Source organism: Cricetulus griseus, chromosome 2 (genome assembly GCF_003668045.3).
Source record: "Cricetulus griseus strain 17A/GY chromosome 2, alternate assembly CriGri-PICRH-1.0, whole genome shotgun sequence".
In the NCBI taxonomy this organism is placed as follows: domain Eukaryota; kingdom Metazoa; phylum Chordata; class Mammalia; order Rodentia; family Cricetidae; genus Cricetulus; species Cricetulus griseus.
Window position 1 is genome coordinate 176,481,799 of NC_048595.1, and position 9,159 is coordinate 176,490,957.

Here is a 9,159-nt window from a genome sequence, read left to right on the forward strand (position 1 = left end):
TCTTAAGGAAAACTGACTCCCTCTACCAGCAAGTATCAGTTGCCAATAGCTTCTTAGTTGGGAGTGGAACTTGCTGCCCGCCTCCCCTCTCCATGTTGACTTTTGTCTGACTTGAACTTGTTCATGTCTTGTGTGTGCTGTTTCAACTGCTGTGAATTTACATGTACAAATGCCCTAGATGTCTCCAGAAAACACTGGGTTTTTTTGTAGTCCTCATTTACCTCTGTCTTTTAAATCTTTGGCTCCTTTTTTTAAATGATCTGTGAGCCTTGGGGAAAGGGGATATGGTAATGAGGTCTGGGTTAGGGCTGAACATGTCACAATTTCTTATTCCCTGCATGTTGACCAGCTGTAGTTCTCTGTGCTAATTGTCATACACTCCAAATAGAAGCTTCTCTGATGAAGGCTGACAATACACTGATCTGTGAGTATAATGATGTCTTTAGGAATTGGTTTAATACTATGTCCATTTATCAGAATAATAGTATTGGGTTCTCTCCTAGAACCTATGACCTGTTTACCCACAGGTCATAAAGGTACCAAGAATGGGTTTTTATTTGTGGAGTAGCCTTAAATGAAATCAGAAAGTGATTGTTTATATCCACAATATTCATGCCACTATTGGAATGCTGAGTATGACTTGCCAGGCCAGTTATTACTGTAGCCAGGAGAGTTCACAGTTGGGTAACACTGGTGATTCCTTTTCCCCCCTCTGATAGTTTTCAACACCTTCCATTACTTTGAATACTAGCCAGTAGGGAAGAAGCTTAGAGTTGAGTACCAGAATGTTTTATCCTTGTCCTGTGACTCAAGTGTGTGTGTGTGTGTGTGTGTGTGTGTGTGTGTGTGTTGTCTTCAGCAATAGGGTCTTACCCTCAAGTTATGTGTGGGAGCCAAGAGAATTGGCAATAAGCTCTAGTATTTGACATCTATGGCACCTTACTTGCTATCAACTCAAAAAGGGATGATCTACTTAATGATTACTGTTACTGTAGTGAAACACCATGACCAAAACAACGTCGGAAGAAAAGGGTTTATTTGACTTATGCTTCTACATCACTGTTCATCACTAAAGGAAGTTAGGACAGGAACTTAAACAAGGCAGGAACCTGGAGGCAGGAGCTGATGCAGAGACCATGGAAGAATACTAGTTATTGGCATTCATTCTCTCTCTCTCTCTCTCTCTCTCTCTCTCTCTCTCTCTCTCTCTCTCTCTCTCTCTCTCTCTCTCTCTGCTTTTTTATAGAACCCAGCACCACCAGTCTGGGGATAGCACCACCACCCATGATGGAGTTGGCCCTCCCCCATCAATCACTAATTTTTAAAATGCCCTATAGGCTTGCCTACAGCTCAATCTTATGGAGGCATTTTCCTAACTAAGGTTTTCTTCTCTCAGATGACTTTAGCTTGTGTCAAGCTGACATAAAATTACCCAGCACAAGAGATAACCCAGTACAGGCACTAGGTTTTGTTTTTATCCTGTGGTGTCTAATAGAAACATTGTTACACCATTATAGGGGTGTAACATTTAGATTAGTTTTATATATGTTTGTTATGTACTTTAGGAAGCTTCTACAGTAGGTTTTCTTTTTTTTTCTTTTAGAGACACTCATATTTACATATCCATCCCCCCATTCCCTTTCCCTCCCATCCTCCCATGTTTCCCACCAAGACTCCCCCCAACCCACCCCCACCTCCTCCCCAGGGATAGTGAGGCCCTCCGCAGGGGACCATCAAAGTCTGTCATATCTTTTGAGGGAGGGTCTAGGCCCTCCTTGCTGTATCTGGGCTGCAATAGTATCCCCCCATAGGGAATGGGCTCCCAAAGTCCACTTGTGCTCTAGGGATAAACACTGGGTCCACTGTTAGAAGTCCTGTAGACTGTCTTGGCCTCCTAGCTGGCACCCACATTCAGAGGACTTAGTTCGGTCCAATGCTGGTTCCCCAGCTTTACGACTAGGGTACTCTCACTAGGTCAGATCAACTGTTTCTACGGGTTTCTCCAGCACCTTCTTGGCTCCTTTGCTCATCCCTCCTCCCTCTCTGCAACTGGATTCCAGGTGTATGGTTCAGTGCTTAGCTGTGGGTGCCTGTATCTGCTTCAATCAACCACTGATGAAGGCTCTCAGGCAGACAGTGGAGAGGGGCCAAGGGTGAGGTGTTTCAGGACTCAGGGTAGGTCTTCCTGTCTCAAGCATAGGGCAGATGGCAGAGGGGGAACCAAGAGTGGGGTGTTTCAGGACTCAGGGTGGTCCTCTTTGCCTGGGCGGATCTACTGTATGGGCTACAGTAGGTTTTCAAATAACTATTTTGAAATGTCATTAGGTTATTAGCTGTTCCTTCCTGTATCCTCTCCTCCACCCTGACTAACCCATCCCATCCTCATTCAACTCTTCCTGTCCCATTATTCCTCTTTAGTCCTTTATGCCACAGTTTTCTATCTCCCTTTCCTTGAAATAATTCCCTGCATCATGCCTTACTAATTACCCGACCTCTATGGCTTTTCAAAATGGGATGGACATATCAGAAGACTCACAGCTAACATACAAAATGGGAAGAAACATACTATGTGTGTCTGAGTCTTACCTCATTCGAGTGATTGTTTACAGCCTCACCCATTTATCTGTGAATTTCATAATTTCATTTCTCTTAACAAATGTACACACACATATATGTATATGAAAGAGATTATAAATGTCATTTGTAATTTTAGGCAAACAAAAATAGTATGATTTCTTATGGCTTTTACAAATATCCTCAGTTATTATTACCCCCCCTCTTTCTATGTTGGCATCCCTTCCACATCCTCAGTTAAAGCTCCCATAGTTTTCTTATTTTCCTCTTCACATATGTTGCATCCTGCTATTCCTCCCCACCATACACACATATGGAAACCCTTTTGACTTCCTGATTCCTGTGGTTACTCCAGGTTATATGTTCACACTTGAAGATTTGGAACTAATAGCCACAGAAGAGAGAATTTGTGGTGTTTGTCTTTCTGGGTCTGGGTTTTGATGGTCAGCATAATAATTTTTAGTTTCATCCATTTACCTACCGATATTATGATTTAATTTATCATGTTTTTATTATTTATTCCTCAATTGAAGGGCATTCATTTTGTTTCAGTTTCCTAGCTGTTGTGAATAGATCAACAACGTGGAAAACTGTATGTTAATTTCTGTCATTTTGTCACTTTTGATTAAAGGAATTGTTTGCATATGTATTTTCCATGCCTCCTTACTTGTGTTTAAACCCCTTCCCCCCTCCCTCTGTTTTTTTCCTGAGATATGGTTTCTCCTTATAACAGTCCTAGTCCTGGAAGTAGCTCTATAGATCAGGCTAGCCTAGCTCTATAGATCAGGCTAGCCTTGAACTCACAGGGATATGCCTGCCTGTTCCTCCCAAGTGCTGGGTTAAAGATCTGGGCCACACCTCCCAGCTATTTAACCCTCTCTTAAATCCTAAGTATCTCTTCTAGTATCCTCTGTAGAGCTGGCCTACTGTTTATAAATTCCTTGCATCTGTTTCATCATGAAAATCTTCTCTTTTGATTATGAGTGATAGTTTTCTGTGTATAATAGTCTGGACTGGCATCTGCAGCCTTCCATAACTTGTGGAACGCTGTCTCAAGCCATTCTGACATTCAAAGTCCCCATTGATAGAATCAGCTGCTATTCTGATGGGTGTGACTGTCTTTTCTGCTGCCCTCAATGTTCTTTCCTTTGGTGTTTTGCCTTTTCCATTCATGTCTTGAGGAGTGTCTTTTCTGGTCCTGTCTATTTGGTGTTCTGTATGCTTCTTGTATCTTGATAGGCACCTCTTTCCTTAGTTGAGAGAAGTTGTGCTTTGTGATTTTGTTAAAAATATTGTTTCTGTCTTTAGCCTAGGTTTCTCCTCATTCTTCCATATTTGACATTTTTTCATTGAATGATCCAGTTCTTCTCCTTGTCTCTTGGTGAGGCTTCCTCTGAGCTTATTTTTTGATTTTCTGAAGTTTTTATTTTGAGTTTTAAGTTTGTCTTTTCTTCATGGATTCTCTCTTCATCAAATTCTATTTTCTCATCTTGAATTGTCAATTTTACATTCACCTTTTTATTTGTGCTTTCATGGTCTTCATTCTAGAATTTATTCATATCCCCCTTGAGTTCCTTAAATTACCTATTATTGCTATTTTAAAGTCACTGTCTAGGACATAATTCAAGTTGCTTTTCTCTGGGAGTAATAATTTTTGGAGGAGACATACTGTCTTGGTTATTCTTATTGTGTGTGCTTTTGCTGTGGGACTGAGGCATGTGAAACTAAGTCATTGGTAGTGGTATGGGTCTTTTCTTGGTATGGGTATCTGGTCTTTACTTTGTTTAATGGACATTTAAGTCTGTTGTTTCCCCCAACTTGTCAGGATGAATGGTATTTAGGGTCCAGACTTGGGGAACTCAATGTTGATGTTGAAATAGGCCATTAGCTAGGACTAAGTGAAACTTCTGGGCCAGGAGCACAATTTCTGTAGAGTTACAAGATGTTCACAGCAGATCTTCAGAACTCTAGGAGAGCTGCAAAGGACTCACTGTCTGGTGGTTGGCATGGGTGGAGTTGTTATGGGAGTCTGGGGTCTGTATTTGGAGAGCAGGAGCATGTGGCCAGGTGGAACCCACTATTCTCAGGCAGGCTGCTGGGGGTGATGGTGTTGACAGTTGGATTTGTGGTTCTTTATCTGGAAAAGACGAGTGAGCAGACAAGGAATCCATGATCATTAAGCAGGAGAAAGTGGTGAGTGGAGATGGCACTAGAAATCTAAGATCCCTACCTATAGAAATTGGGCGTGCAAGTGGGCAGGAGGACACAGGGTCAGCTGACAGGCAGTGGAGGAGGGTGGGGTTTGAACCAAGAGTCTGAGATCCCTACTTGAAGAGGAAGGGGAGTGGATATGTAGTATCACAGGTTGAGAACTGTTGAGGGTTTCTACCCAGAGATAAGGAGTGGGTAGACTCAGGCCATGTGATACTCTGGCAGAAGGCAAGGGTATGAGGACTCCCATGGAAGTATGGGATTCCTATCTAGAGAGGAGAGACCTATGGTCCCTTTTTATCCACAGTTTACTTTTCTAGGGTTTAAGTGTCCCTAGATACTGTGCTGTAAAAATGTTACACAACTTAAAAAACTATTCATAATTTTAAATTTCATGCTATTCTAAGTAGAGTGATAAAACATCACACCACTATGCTCCAACTCAACCAGGATATGAATCATACCTTTCTCTAGTATAGCCACACTATTCAGACCCTTATGGCATTAGTCATTCTGGGTTGTCAGATGTGCTGTTGCATGTCATATTGTTCTTGTCCAAGGAATCACTCTGTAGCAATGTGGTATAACATCATGATATCTATATCATTCACTTTATCTCATCTAAACCTATCATCACACATCATCTTGTATAATAACATCCATTATTTTATATTTTATAATTGTTCAGTTGCATTACCAGCTATTGTTGTTTATCTCTCATGCCTAATTCATAAAACTTTATCATAGGTATGCACACATAGAGAAAACATAGGAATTTGTAGACACAGAAACTCACAAGGGCCGTAGAAAGAGGGGTACATTGTACAGAGCTAGAAATGAAGTAAAACTCAAGAATGGCACTTCTCCCACTTTCAGTCTCCAAGATTTTCTGTTTCTTGGAGGAATGAGTCAAAATATAAACCCAAGAAGAAATTAATTTGCTGGCATTTTCAGGAAAAGAGACCAATCTGGCTAAAACATGTAATCACTATGGGCAGGAGATACATACGGGGAAAGGAGGCAGTAACAGAGGTATAGTCGTATTCTGGAAGTTGTGAAAGGTTAGACTAGAAGAATGGGAGACTGAAGTCATAGCTGAGAAAGGAGAAATGAAGGCTAAGGAGGATCTTAATGGTGGGGCTTGAACCTAGTAGGATTGGTGTTTTGACAGAAAGAACAGGTGTATATGCTTAAAGAATAAGCCATGTGAAGACCAGCGCGAAGCATAGCTGTCTGGAAGCCAGGGGAGAGGCTGCAGGAGAGAGCAGTCAAACCCACACTAGGATGAGAGAAAAGAAATTTCTAATGTTTAGGCTCCTTGGTTTTTGGTATTTTGTTACAACAGCCTTAAGTAATACTTTATCTCATGTTGGCTGACTTTAAAGTTATAGGTATCCTTTCAGCTCTGAGCACAGTAGATGTGATTTTTATCAGTTACTGCTGACAGCTGTGTATGTGTCAGTCAATATCCAGATATGTGACGTGAACCAGAAGGAAAATTGTTACTGTCTATTCTCATCCTCTTATCTCATAACTGGAACTGTTTATTGACACGGACCAGAAGGTCATTCTTTAGTGATCGGGTTTCAAGGGATGAGACAGAAAAGAAAGAGGATAAAGAAGATAAAAGCTGGGGTCTGGAGGTCTTGCACAAGCTATGTCTTATGTCAAGAAAGCATATTAAAAGGCACAGCATGATCCCATGTGAAGAGATGCTGTCTCGGTCTGGACACATGGGGGAGGGCCTAGGCCTGGTCCAGGATGATGTGGTGGACTTTGGGGAGCCCCCATCGAGGGCCCTACCCTGCCTGGGGAGTGATGGGGGATGGGGTGGGGGGCAGGTAGGGGGTTGGTGAAGAGGACTGGGGAGAGGAGAGGGAGAGGGAGAAGGGATTGACATGTGAAGCAAGCTTGTTCCTATTTTGAACTAATAATAATAAAAAAGGCATGGCATGTTATAAACCATTTTCAGGGGGTGTAAATGGGACAAAGTCAGCAGAAACTATCATGGATGGAACTAAGTGAGCTAATTAAATAATGTTTCACAAGAGGAACTCAGGGTATATCAAGAATGTTCCTAACCAAGCACACAGCAGCCTTGGGACTGATAACCACAGCCCCTATGATGGGAAAAGTTAGGTTCTCAGGATATGAAGCCACAGTTCCACCAATGTCTGGCCACAGGCCATTATGGCTCTGCCAAGCATATTCTTGGTTTTGAGAAGGAGTTTTGTTTCCTCTCCTTACACCAGGGCCTCAAGGAAGGCCTAGATTGTCTAGTCAATCCCTCAACAATGTATCCCCAGTGACTCAAAAGAAATTGAATTTAGGCAGTACACAAGATCCTTGGTTATGCAAACTCCCTATTCCCATAAGCAATTGGAAACAGCCCTGACACACACAAGACCAGAATACAAATGTCCGGCTCTCTAAGACCTTGATTCCCCAACACACAAAGACATGATGGAAACTGTATCAAGTCAAGACAAGGAAGGGGAAAGAAAGAAAAGAGAGCCAAAGTAGGAGGTGGACATTTGATGAAAGAAGCAGGAAAAAAAAATGTGGACCATAGATGGCTCAGCTGAATGCATGACCATGATTCAATATTATACTAGGAAGACCTTAAGGTTTTAGCTGGTATGCTTTTTGGGTGTCAAAGGGAAGGAGCTCTGGGGACTGGGGGCAGGTGCTGATACAGCAATAAGAAGGGGGAATATAATAAATAGTACAGTACCAGCATCTCCTTCCTTGCTTTGCTCCTTAGCCCCAGGCTTCAATTTACACGTTAGTTTTCTGGGGTAGGATTTTCTTCTGTGTAGTGCTAGGCGTGGAACCCAGAACTTCATGTGTAATAGGCAACTGCTTTACCCTTGAGCTACATCTACAGCCCCCAAGGATGTATTTTAATGTTAATCTCAGGAGAAGTGGAGGAAACAGAAAGCTCAAGGAAGTAAGACACTTTATTTTGTAATTTACATATGTAGGGGTATAGGACAGGGCAGAAACCATTGATTCTCTGACTGTTTCTCACAGTGGGACCCTTCCTCTTTCAGATGACCATCACATGTGAAGGATTGCACACACTCTGCTGCTCATTTGCAATACCAGCTCTCCTCACTGATTACTTAGGCTCTGTTTGTTTTGCTTCTGTTATTTCACTGTTCAGTGTAGCTCCCAATCTACCTCCTTGCTATACACTTAAAAATCACTACATTAGAAGAATTATAATGTATCATTCTTTGGTTTAAACTGCTACCATTTAAGCCTTGGTATTTATCTCAGCTGAAACTAAGTGACTATTTGTACCTATCTCATAGGTTTTAAGTGACCTATTTCACAGAACACAGGTTGAGAACTAATTACTTCATATATGTTAATTTTCTTATAACAGTTTTCTGCTATGGATACTGTTCTTTTGTCCCTGGATTATACCCATCTGTGATGCAGTTTCTCTTATGTTCCTCCAAACAGCTGATCCAGGAACATCTCACTCAACTCTTATTCCATCCTTTAATGAGCCATCCTGTTCTTTCTTGGGGTACCCCAAATGTAGCTGGGAAAATATGTAAGACTCCAAAGCTTTTGACTTTGTTTTTATGTTTTCTGCATTGACTTTTACACTTCCTCCCACTGTATGGACCCACAGTAGTGGTCCTCTTACAGAATTCAAGGTCCCTGCTTTGAAGGAACATATGGATGAATGAACAAACTGCCCTTGGCCTGAAATAGGCTGCTTTCCAACCCCAGAACTGTGTCCCCCTGAATGTGTGGTTCACTGTTCAGCTTGAAAATTCCCATTCCTCAGAAGTAGTTTCCAAAACCCAAACCAATCCCACACCTGATCCCTTGACCTCACTCCTCCTCAAACTTAATCTCCACCCATCCTCCTTTGCTTTGTTTTTGTAAACACCCAGAGTATCACGAATTTAGCCCCACCCTTGAGAAATTAATTTTGACATTTGCCTTCTAGCCATAGCCTGAACAAACAATTATTTATGTTCTCAACAATTACTAAATCCATATTTTGTTTAAAACTTGACCTTTCAGAAGAAACCATCAGGCATTTCTAGAACACATAACTCTTCTGAACCTTGGTACTCCCTAACACAGAGATATGCTTGTCAGAAGTCACAGGTGTACTCATTCAACATTCACAAAATCACTCAGTGTCATATGGATTTTGAGAAAAATGTGCAGCAAGGTACTAATTGTGATGGAGCTTTGCTTAATGGCCATCAGTTTTTATATCCATTTCGGATGATCTGACATATTCTCATCTACGTTGGTGCCAAACCTCAAGCTACTGCACGACTTAATTCTTCTGTTGCCAATAGGAAATTACGGTGGCTCCACTCCTGATCCCTCCAAATAGCA